This window comes from Loxodonta africana, chromosome 13, assembly GCF_030014295.1.
Source record: "Loxodonta africana isolate mLoxAfr1 chromosome 13, mLoxAfr1.hap2, whole genome shotgun sequence".
In the NCBI taxonomy this organism is placed as follows: Eukaryota; Metazoa; Chordata; class Mammalia; order Proboscidea; family Elephantidae; genus Loxodonta; species Loxodonta africana.
In genome coordinates this window covers 4,892,345-4,904,490 of record NC_087354.1, presented here as the reverse complement: position 1 = coordinate 4,904,490, position 12,146 = coordinate 4,892,345, and the positions used below count along the sequence as shown (strand labels likewise).

The following is a 12,146-nucleotide window of genomic DNA, read 5'->3' as shown; positions in this document are numbered from 1 at the left end:
TTGGTGCTACCATTTCCATCACCATAAGTAAAAAGTGACTACCGTCTATAGAGTGAATCCCCCTCCCCACCCCTGGTAACTGCCAATGAACTTTCATCTCTTTATATATAGCTGTTGATGTTATTTAGTAAAAGTGAGGTGATATAATACTTGTTCTTTTGTGATTAACTTACTTTGCTTAGCATAATGTCCTTTAGGTTCATCTATATTCCAAGATGTTTCAGGAATCTTTTTTTTTTTTTGCTTTAGGTGAAAGTTTACAGCTTAAGTTAATTTCTGAATCAAAATTTGATACACAGATTGTTTTGTGACATTGGTTGCAATCCTCACAATGTGACAGCATGCTTGCCGTTTCCACCCTGGGTTCTCTGTGTCCGGCCATCCAGTTGCTGTCCCTTCCTGCCTTCTCATCCTGCTTTTCTACAGGCGCTGCCCAATTGGTTTCATATATTTGATTGTACCAAGAAGCACGTTCCTCACATGTGTAATTTTTTTTTATGGGCCTGTCTAATCTTTGTCTGAAAAATGCGCTTCAGGAATGGTTTTAGTTCTGGTTAGCACAGTGTCCAGGGGCCATAGTTTTCAAGGTTTGTCTAGTCTCTGTCACATCATTAAGTCTGGTCTTTTTATGTGAATTCAAATTCCGGTCTACATTTTTCTCCTGCTATGTCAGGGATTCTCAGTTGTGTTCCCTGTCAGGGCGGTTGTTGGTGGTAGCCGGGCACCATCTAGTACTTCTTATCTCAGGCTGGTTGAGTGCCTGGTTCATGTGGTCCTTAAGTTGTTTGGGATAATATTTTCCTTGTGTTTTTGTTTTTCTTCACTCTCCATTGCTTGGGTTGAAATGGCACCAAAAGAGGTATCTTTGACGGCCACTCACAAGCTCTTAAGATCCCTGACTCTGCTCACCAAAGTGGGATGTAGAACATTTTCTTTATGAACTATGTTATGCCAGTTGACCTAGATGTCTCCCAAGACTATGGTCCACAGGCCCCAGCCTCAGCTACTTGGTATCTAAAAGTGTTCGAACGTGTCTAGGAAACGTCTATGCTTTTGCTTTGGCCCAGTTGTGCTGATGTCCCCTATATTGTGTGTTGTCTTTCTCTTCACTGAAGTTGACACTTGTTTACTATCTAGTTAGTGATTCTCCCTCCTCCTCCCTCTCCTCTCCGGTAACCATCAAAGAATGCTTTTTTCTGCGTGTAAATCTTTTCTTGAGCTTTTATAATAGTGGTCTTGCACAATATTTGTCTTTTTGTGACTGACTTATTTCACTCTGCATAATGCCCTCCATATTCATCCATGTTGTGAGATGTGTCTCAGATTCATCATTGTTCTTTCTCATTACATAGTATTCCATTTTGTGTATGTATCATATTTTGTTTATCCGTTCATCTGTTGGTGGGCATTTAGGTTTTTTCAACTTTTTGCTATTGTGAATATTGCTTCAGTGAACATGGCTATGAAATGTCTATTCATGTGACAATTCTTATTTCTCCAATAAGTATTCCTAGGAGTGGGATTGCTGGATTATATGATATTTTTATTTCTAGCTTTTTAAGGAAACACCATATCATTTTCCAAAGTGGTTGTTTCATTTTACATTCCACCAACAGTGTATAAGCGTTCCAATGTCCCCACAAGCTCTCCAGCATTTGCTATTTTGTGTTTTTTGGATTAGTGCCAGTGTTGTTGGGGGTGAGATGTTATCTCAGTGTAGTTTTGTTTTGCTGTTCTCTATGGCTAATGATCACGAAAATTTTCACAGGTGTCTGTTAGCTACCTGAATGTCTTCTTTGGTGAAGTCTCGGTTCATATCCTTTTCCCATTTTTTAATTGGATTATTTGACTTTTTGTTGAGGTGTTGCAGTATCTTGTAGAGATTAGACCCTTACTGAATATGTTGTAGCCAAAAATTCCTTTCCCAGTCCGTAGGTTCTCTTTTTACTCTTTTGGTGAAGTCTTTCAGTGAGCATAAGTGTTAGATTTTTTAGGAGCTCCCCATTATCTAGTTTATCTTCTGGTGTTTGTGCATTGTTAGTTATGGTTTGTGTCCTATTTATACCACGTATTAGTGCCCCTAGCATTGTTGTTTTTGTTCCTTCCATGATCTTTGTCATTTTCAATTTTATATTTAGGTCTTCGATCCATTTTGAAATAGTTTTTGTGTATGGTGTGGGGTACGTGTCCTATTTCATTTTGTTACAGCACCCATTGTTTAAGAGACTGTCTTTTCCCCATTTAACGAACTTTGGGCACTTCTCAAATATCAGCAGCTCATAGATGCATGGATTTATGCCTGTGTTCTCAAACTCTGTTCCATTGGTCTAAGTGTCTCTTGTTATACCAGTACCAGGTTGTTTTACTACAGTAGCTGTATAGTTAGTTGTATCTAAAATTAGGATGTGTGAGGCCTCCCACTTGTTCTTCTTCAGTAATACTTTACTTATCTGGGGCCTATTACCTTTTCATATAGACTTGGTGATTCGTTTCTCCATCTTGTTAAGAAATGCTGTTGGAATTTGGTTCAGGATTTCATTGTATCTGTAGATCACTTTGGGTAGAATTGACATTTTCACAGTGTTGAGTCTTCCTGTCTGTCTTAGTCATCTAGTGCTGCTATAACAGAAATACCACAAGTGTAAGGCTTCAACAAAGAGAAGTTTATTCTCTTACAGTCCAGTAGGCTAGAAGTTCAAATTCAGGGTGCTGGCTCCAGGGGAAGGCTTTCTCTGTCAGCTGTGAAGGAGGGTCCTTGTGATGCATCAGTCTTCCCTTGGTCTGGGAGCATCTCAGCACAGAAATCGCAGGCCCAAAGGACACGTTCTGCTCCCAGCGCTATTTCCTTGGTAGTACGAGGTTTCCATGTCTCACTTCTCACTTCTCTCTTTTATATCTCACAAGAGATTGGCTTCAAACACTACCCAATCTTGTAGACGTCGTCAATATAACTGCCGCTCATCCATCTTATTATATCATAGTGATACGATTTACAGCATATAGTGAAATCACGTCAGAAGAGAAAATGGTAGACAATCATAGTCATACAAGGGAATCATGACCTAGCTAAGTTGGCAGATATTTTGGGGGGACACAGTTCAATCCATGACACTATCTATTAGCATAGTATATTTTTCCACTTATGTAGGTCTCTTTTGGTTTCTTGCATTAGTGTTTTGTAGTTTTTTTTTGTGGGGGTCTTTTACATCCCTGGTTAGATTTATTCCTGAGTACTTTTTCTTTTTGGGGGGCTGTTGTAAATGGTATTGACTTCGTGATTTCCTTTTTGAAGTTCTCTTTGTTGGCGTAGAGGAATCCTAATGGTTTTTGTATGTTAATCTTCTACTGATTTTTGTATGTTAATCTTGTATCCTGTTACTTTGCTGAAATCTTCTATCAGTCCCAGGAGCTCTTTTTCATGGATTCCTTGGGGTTTTCTGTGTGTAAGATCACGTCATCTGGGAATAGGGATAGTTTTACTTCTTCCTTAACAATTTAGATCCCTTTTATTTATTTGTTTTTTCTTGCCTTATTGTTCTGTATAGGACCTCCAGCACAATGTCGAATAAGAGTGGTGATAAAGGACATCCTTGTCTGGTTCCTGTTCTCAACAGGAATGCTTTCAGTCTCTGTTTAGAATGATGTAGGGTGCTGGCTTTGTATAAATGCATTTTATTTTGTGGAGGAATTTCCCTTCTATTCCTATTTTGCTGAGAGTTTTTAACAGGAATGGGTGTTGAACTTTGTCAAATGCCTTTTCTGTATCGATTGATAAGATCATGTGGTGCTTTTGTTTTATTTATGAGGTGGATTACATTGATTGATTTTCTAATGTTGAACCATCCCTGCATACCTGACTCCCACTTGGTCATAATGTATTATTATTATTATTATTTTGTATGCTGTTGAATTTTTTGAATTCTATCAGAGAGAATTTTGTTGAGGATTTTTGTGTCTATGTTCATGAGGGATATTGGTCTGTTGTTTTCTTTTTTTATGGTGTCTTTGACAGGCTTTGATATCAGGGTTATGCTGGCTTCATTGAATGAGTTCAGGATTATTTCTTCCTTGTCTATGCGCTGAAATACCTTTAGTAGTATTGGTGTTAACTCTTCTCTGAAAGTTTGCTAGAATTCTCCAGTGCAGCTGTCTGGGCCAGGGATTTTTTGAGGGTGGGGGATTTTTTTATTACCTCTTCAATCTCTTTTTTTGTTACAGGTTTATTTAGTTTTTCTACCTCTCTTTGTGTTAATTTAGGTAGGTAGTGTTTTTCCGGAAAATTTTCTGTATCATCTAGGTTTTCAAATTTGTTGGAGTACAGTTTTTCCTAGTGTTCTGTTATGATCCTTCTTTTTAGTTGGTTCTGTTGTTATATCACCCATCTCATTTCTTATTTGAATTGTTTGCTTCTTCTTCTGTTTTTCTTTTGTCAGTTTGGCCAATGGTTTGTTGATCTTTTCAAGAGCCAGCTTTTCATCTTATTGATTCTTTTAATTGTTTTTCTATTCTCTATTTCATTTATTTTGTTCTAACCTTTATTATTTTCTTTCTTTTGATGCTTGAAAGCTTCTTTTGCTGCTCTCTTTCTATTTGTTTGAATTGTAGGCATAATGTTTTGATTTAGGCCCTTTCTTCTTTTTTAATGTGTGTTTTTATTGCTGTAAATTGACCTCTGAGCACTGCTTTTGCTGTGTACCAAAGGTTTTGGTAAGATGTGTTTTCATTTTTATTTGATTCTATGTATTATTTTTATTCCATCTTTGATTTCTTCTATAACCCAGTAGTTTTTAATCAAGGTGTTGTTCAGTTTCATATATTTGATTTTTTCCTTGCTGTTTCTGGTATTGATTCCTACTTTTAAGGCATTATGATCAGAAAAAATGCTTTGTATTATGTGGATGTTTTGGATTTTATTAAGGCTTGCTTTGTGGCCTACAATGTGGTCTATTCTGGAGACTGTTCCATGTGCATTTGGAAAGAATGTATACTTTGCTGCTGTTGAGTGGAATGTTCTGTATACGTCTATGAGGTCAAGTTTGTTGATTGTCCATTTAGATCTTCCATATCTTTACTGAGTTTCTTTCTGGGTGTTCTGTCCTTCACTGAAAGTGGTGTGTTAAAGTCTCCTACTATTACCGTGCAGCTGTCTATTTCTCTTTTCAATGCCGTTATAGTTTTTTTTTTTTTTTTTTTAATGTATTTTGGAGTCCTATCACTGGGTGTGTGTGCATTTAGTATGGTTATGTCCTCTGGGTATATAACCCCTTAATTATTATATAGCATCCTTCCTTATCCTTTATGATGGATTTTGCTTTAAAGTCTTTTATTGGAGATTAATATTGCCACTCCTGCTGTTTTTTTTGTTTGTTTGCTTCATATATTTTTTCCATCCTTTGAGTTTTAGTTGTTTATGTCTTTATTTCTAAGTTGTGTCTCTTGTAAGCAGCTTATTAGACAGATTGTGTTGTTTTATTTGTTCTGCCACTCTTGGTCTCTTTAGTGATGCATTTAGGCCATTTACATTCAGTGTAATTATTGATAAATTTGAGTTTAGTGCTGTCATTTTAATGTATTTTTTGTTATTGTTATGATATTGACAGCTTCTTTGTACCGCTAAATTTTCTCTGCTGTGGGGAACTCATCATTTTTTATGACTGTGTTGTACTCCATTGTATGGTATGCACTACCTTTTGTTTATCTATTCATCTGTTGATGGACACTTAGGTTGTTTCTATCTTTTGGCCATTGTGAATAGTGCTACAATAAACATTGTACGTATGTTCAGTGTACATATGTCTGTTCGTGTCTCTTCTTTTGGATCTCTAGGGTATATACAAAGGAGTAGAATTGCTGGATCATAAGGTAGTTCTATTTCTACTTTTTTGAGGAATCCCCATACAGTTTTCTGCAGCAGTTGTACCACTTTACATTCCCATGGAAACCCTGGTCGCGTAGTGCTTAAGAGCTATGGATGCTAATCAAAAGGTTGGCAGTTTGAATCCACCAAGTGGTCCTTGGAAACCTTATGGGGCAGTTCTATTCTGTCCTTTAGGATTGCCATGAGTTGATATCGGCTCAATGGCAAAGGGGTTTTTTTTTTTTTTTCACCATCAGTGGATGAGAGTTCCAATTTCTCCAAATTCTCACCAACATTTGTTGTTTTCTGCCTTTTTTCTTTATCATTGTCATTTTAACATGTGTAAGATGGTATCTGACTGTAGTTTTGATTTGCATCCTTTAATGGCTCATGGCTTAGAGCACCTTTTTATGTGTTTTTTGGTTGCTTAAATGTCCTCTTTGATGAAGTGTGTCTGCTCATGTCCGTTGCCTGTTTTTAATTGGGTTGTCTTTTTGTTATTGAATTGTAGAAGTTTTATATATATTTTGGATATGTCGTTCCCTAAGATTTTTTTTCCCAGTCTATAGGTTTTTTTTTCATAGGTTGTCTTTTTACTCTTTGGATAAAATTTTTTGATGAGCATAAATATTTAATTTTTACGAGGTCCTTGTTATCTAATTTGTCTCCAGCTGTTCATACATTTGTGATTGTTTTTTACATTGTGGTTTTTTGTTTGCTTGTTTTTGTTCTGTGGTTTTTCATTAGAATTACTTATTATCTTATCTAAAGTTTCCATGAAAGCAAAGACTCTTAGGCATTTTCACAAACACCACAAAAAGGCAAATTGTCTGTGAGTGCCTGGAGGTGGGTCCTGGAGTTATTATCTCCTTATTGAGTGTGAGTTTGAGGCAGGAGAATCCTCTATGCTATGGAGGTCCTTTTGGCTTCCTTGGTTGTATGTATTCTCCCTCCTCCTCCTGTGTGGCCTCATAGTTTTTCTTAAAGTTAGCATTTACATTCCTTGTTGCATACGGAAACATTTTAACCAATTAAAAAAAAAAAAAGAACCATATTCTTCCAGTACATATTTCAAATGGCTGTGATTCCATCTAAATTTGAAGTGTTAGTAATCGATTAATTAAAATGAGATTTCTAGGGTGGGATTGTAACAGTCTTTCTAAGGTCACATCCCTGATCCAAAGTAAATGGAGTTTTCCTGGGGTGTGGCCTGCTCTACCTTTTATCTTACAAGAGATAAAAGGAAAGGTAAGGAAGCAGAGAGTGGGTAGCTCATACTACAAAGAAAGCAGTGCTGGGAGCAGAGCGCATCCTTTGGACCCAGGGTTCCTGTGCAGAGAAACTTTTAGTCTGGGAGAAGATTGATGAGAAGGCTGACAGAGAGAGGAAGCTTTCCCTTGGATCTGATGCCCTGAATTTGGACTTCTAGCCTACTAGACTGTGAGGAACTAAATTCTGTCTGTTAAAGCTATCCACTTGTGGTATTTCTACAATACCAGCACTAGATTGTTTGGTTGTGACTTCAGGGGATATTTTTTTTAGTTTAAGGTGTAAAGATTATTTCAGGGGCTCATCAGCCTTCCATGACAGTCAGTGGGTGGAGTAAACTGTTAAGCACTCAACTACTAACCCAAAGGTTGTCTGTTTGAATTCACTCAGAGGTACCTAGGTAGAAAGACCTGGCAATCTGCTTCTGAAAGTCACAGCCACTTGTTGAGATTTTGAATTGACCTACTCTAAAAATTGGTACCTGGAAATAAATCAAGTAGATGGGAAGAAACACATAGAAAGAGCAAATGAGTAACTCTTATTCCTTTTGTCCTTTTTCTTAGAGATTAGGTCATCAAACAAACTCTGAGTAGATTCTTCTTCCATATCCTTTTCCTGAAAGAACCTGCTTGCAAGTTCTTTTAGCCCTGGATCTTTTTCTTTTTTTTATTGTGCTTTAAATGAAAGTTTACAGCTCAAGTTAGTTTCTCATACAAAAATTTATATACACATTGTTATGTGACCCTAGTTGCTCTCTCTGTAATGTGACAGCACACTCCTCCTTTCCACCCCAGATTTCCCATGTCCATTCAACCAGCTGTTGTCCCTTTCTGCCTTCCCATCTCATGTCTGGACAGGAGCTGCCTGTTTAGTTTCATGTATCTGCTTAACTAAGAAGCATGCTCTTCACGAGTACCATTTTATGCCTTATAGTCCAGTCTAATCTTTGTCTGAAGAGTTGTCTTTGGGAATGGTTTTAGTTCTGGGTTAACAGAGTTGGAGGGCCATGTCTTCCAGGGTTCCTCTAGTCTCAATCAGACCATTAAGTCTGGTCTTTTTATGTGAATTTGAGTTCTGCAACCCACTTTTCTCCTGCTCCATCAGGGACTCTCTGTTGTGTTCCTTGTCAGGGTGGTCATTGGTGGTAATTGAGTACCATCTAGTTCTTCTGGTCTCAGGCTGTTGGAGTCTCTGGTTTATGTGGCCTTTTCTGTCTCTTGGGCTAATATTTTCCTTGTGTCTTTGGTGTGCTTCATTCTTCATTTGCTCCTGGTGGGTTGGGACCAATTGATGCATCTTAGACAACTGCTTGCTAGCTTTTAATACCCCAGATGCCACTCACCAAAGTGGGATGCAGAACGTTTTCTTAATAAACTTTGTTATGCCAATTGACCTAGATGTCCCCTGAAACCATGGTCCCCATACCCCCGCCCCTGCACACTCTGTCAATAGAAGTGTTTGGTTGTATTCAGGAAACTTCTTAGCTTTTGGTTTAGTCCAGTTGTACTGACTTCCCCTGTATTGTGGTTTGTCCTCCACCATGGATCTTTTTTCTTTTTTTCACTTTTGACCTCAAGGTAGCCATTCTAGGCAGACTTCAACTAGCCTTTGTAGCTGCCTGCAGGCAGCATGAGAGTAGTGCATGGACTTGACCCAGACCCCCTGTGGGGGCTTTTTGGATCACCTCCCCCACACCCAGTCTGGGATTCAGCTACAGGAATTCACCTAACTTCATCCACTCTGTTATTCTGGCTTCTTTCTTCTCCCCTCTTTACCTTCTTCATGCTTCCTTCCTTCCTATGAGAAACAAATATAATTAGTTTATTCCTTTGCCCTGTGTTGTCATAAAACTCATATAATATGTGTGAGGAAACAGGAAAGACTGAGACAAAGCAGGAAGGGTAAGGCTGGGTTTCAGTGTCTTGTACCTGCTGCAGAGATTTCTGCTATCTAACAAATGCTAATGATCAGTGTCTGAAGAAAGAGGTGAGGGAGGGAGTAGGGATAAGAAGGGCAGAAGGAAGTCAAGGTGCCTTGGAGAAAAGGAGGTAGGACAGTGAGGGGTGTGGACAGCCAGGATGGGTGATGCCAGAGTTTGCATCTGCTAACTGAGGTGATGATAATTCTGAGGATGAGAAGTTTTGTATAATTCCTCATACCAGACATCCCTTTGCTCATCTCCCATGAAAGTTTTCCACCTGATTGACATTGTGTCCCAGTGGTTATGCTGACACCAGTGTGCTGGTGCCAGAGTCCAGTGATGGTCTGTATTTAGCCTATTGATACTCAAGAAGTAAAATCAGAATTTCATCTTATTCTCTTATTTTCCAGATTGGCAAAGATAAAGGCATGCATCTGGTATGATGTGACCCCACTAATCTACTTTACGCATATTGCAGAGCTCCCAGTATAGGGTTAACTATGCAGAGCGAGGAGATTTTCACTTTAACTTTGGGTGTGTGTGTGTGGAAACCTTTGCAGAGTTGCGTCCAGCCTTTGGAGGAGATCACAGAGGCTGAGGGGAGGAGTCTGCCCCCACCTGGGAGTTGGGAGGACTTGGTTCTGACACAGACCATGCCAATTAGTAACTCACCGGAATCAGTAACTCACCCGCTAGAGGCCTAGGGAGCTACTTGTCCCCTTTCTGCAGGGGTGTTGTGAGAACAAATCAGAGTTTAAATCTCTTTGAGCTCTTTAGAGAAAAGATGATTGATTCTAGGGGTGCAATTACTGTTTTAGAACTTGAGTGAGAAAACAGGACTTAAAAAATCTGATATTAAAGTGAAAGTTGAGTTTTTATTAGAGCTTTGTGCTTACATATAAACAGGTTAGCCAGATATTAAGGTGATGGCAGTGTCTGGGAGTCGTTCCACTGTCTAGTGAATTACATGGTTGATGTTCCCAGCCCAGCAGTCTGTCTAATGACCACAATTCGCAGGCGAAAACATGTATTGGATACGTTCGTCTTTGCCTTTAAAGTACCATATGCCATGTTCCCGATTTAATTTTTATAGTTACTGCTTTTGTTTTTTTATTTCACTCAAATTAGTTGTCTCGTGGTTATAAAGTAATAAAGAAAATTTGCATTTTCAGTTTTAATTTCTTTTATTCTTTGGCTAAGGATGATATGTCATCATGTAAGGGGCGTCTTCCCCAGCAATGGATTGCCAGCTGGACACAGAAAGAATGTCCTATAAAGATGAAAGCTTTTGTTCAGTTGCAGTAACTTGTAACCTACTGAAAATTAAAATAATATGTGTTTATCCCAGGCAATTATTTGGTTTGAGGTAGGGCTTTTTAAAAAAATACATATTTTCTCTAACAGTGGGAAAAGAACATTCATCATGGAAATACTTAAATTTATTTTAAAATTCTCAGTCAGTAGGTATAATTAAGCAGATTCAGACATCCTTCAAGGGAGCAGAAGCAAATCTGTCTGAAAAAAACCAAAGCCTGTCACATTTTGCTCCCATCCTGTCGGTCAGACTTGCGTCAATTAGATGGAACACAAAAATTGGTTTAGTTGTAAATATTTCATGTTATATAATTTTTCATCATTCTGGGAAGCAATTGGGAAAGAAAGAAGGGAGGGAGGAAAAGAGAAAGAAAGGGATAGAAAGGAAGAGAGAGCAGGGGAGGGAAGGAGGCAGGCAGAAAGGAAGAAAGGGGAAGACAAAGAAAGGAGAAAGAAAAATTAGATATGTCAGGTCACTATGGTAAGGAGCATTGCACTTCAACTGTTTCAGTCAGCATTTTTCTTTCTTTTTGTAAATAGATCTCTATAAGAAATTATTTATTAGTATAAATGAGCTCATTTAATAAAACACTGAAATTTTAAAGTCTTCATGGAATTTTAAATCCTACAAAAAAAAGACAAAAAAAGAAACCAGTCCTGGTCCACTTGATTCCAACTCATGGCGACCCCATGTGTGTCAGAGTAGAAGTGCTCCATAGGGTCTTCAGGGGCTAACTTTTTGGAAGTAGATTGACAGGGCTGCCTCCAGGTAGACTCAAACCTCCAACCTTTGGGTTAGCAGCCATGCATGCTAACTGTTTGAACCACACAGGGACTCCGAAGTCCCACATAAACGTAAGTAATTTTGTTTGTTCAAAAGGTAACATTGATAGATTTAATATGAAATATCCTCAAAATAAATGAAAGAGAAGGCTGGGTGTGTTTGCTGTAGACCCCTGAGAACAGGTGGAGGGTCCTGTGATAGGAGGAAGGAGGAAACAGAGTGCAGTGAGGTGGCAGGACTCCCCACCATCCGTCTTTCCACACTGCTGGAGGAAGCGCGGTCTGCAGGGTCCCTCTGCGCTTGTGGGGAAGACCTGGGGAAGACCGTGAGCTGCGGGAACTGCTGGATCATCACGTTCATACCTGTTTTGCTGAGGTAGTTGTACCACCTCAGCACTTTCCCATACACATCTACTATTGATAAAAGAGTTTCCATTTAGTAGAGAAGTATAATACTGTAGGCAAAGCCTGTATTAAGCATATTCCTTTCCAAAGTGGACTTTTTGCAAGCTGGTGATTCACAGTGACTCCTCAGTGGCATCACAGCACAGCTACCCCATGGTCCGGGCACGTAAGCACTTTAGTGTCATAATGATTCCAACATCCTGCTGTTTCAGCAATTTTCGTGGGGCTTTGTCAGTATAACATAAACGACATTGCTAACGTGATATCTTTACGGAAATCCCTTGATCTGTGGTGTATTTCTATGAGCAATTATTAATTATTATTAAATTAATTGTGAAAGCCAGAGTATGACTAAATAGTTTGGAGTGCTCAACTCCTATTCTTGCCCTTAGTCTATGAGAAAATGCAGGATTTTTAGAGGTTTAGTAATGGATTTCATTTTTTTGTTGTTGTAATAAATATTTCTGCTGAAGATACAGGCCTAATAACTTATTCCGTGAATTTATGGAAACCAGTCTTGAACCTAATTATTTTTTTGCATAAGTTTCCTCCTGAGATAATTTCACCTGTTGATTACCTTATGTTGTTTCTAGTTGC

The 12,146-nt window shown here is 38.6% G+C and overlaps 1 protein-coding gene across 2 annotated transcripts in view; it reads left to right on the top strand.

The window, feature by feature from the left end:
* The window catches only part of GABRB3 (gamma-aminobutyric acid type A receptor subunit beta3), a 379,863-nt gene that overhangs the window by 115,362 nt on the left and 252,355 nt on the right, over positions 1-12,146 (top strand). The gene's annotated exons all lie outside the window — the stretch shown is intronic.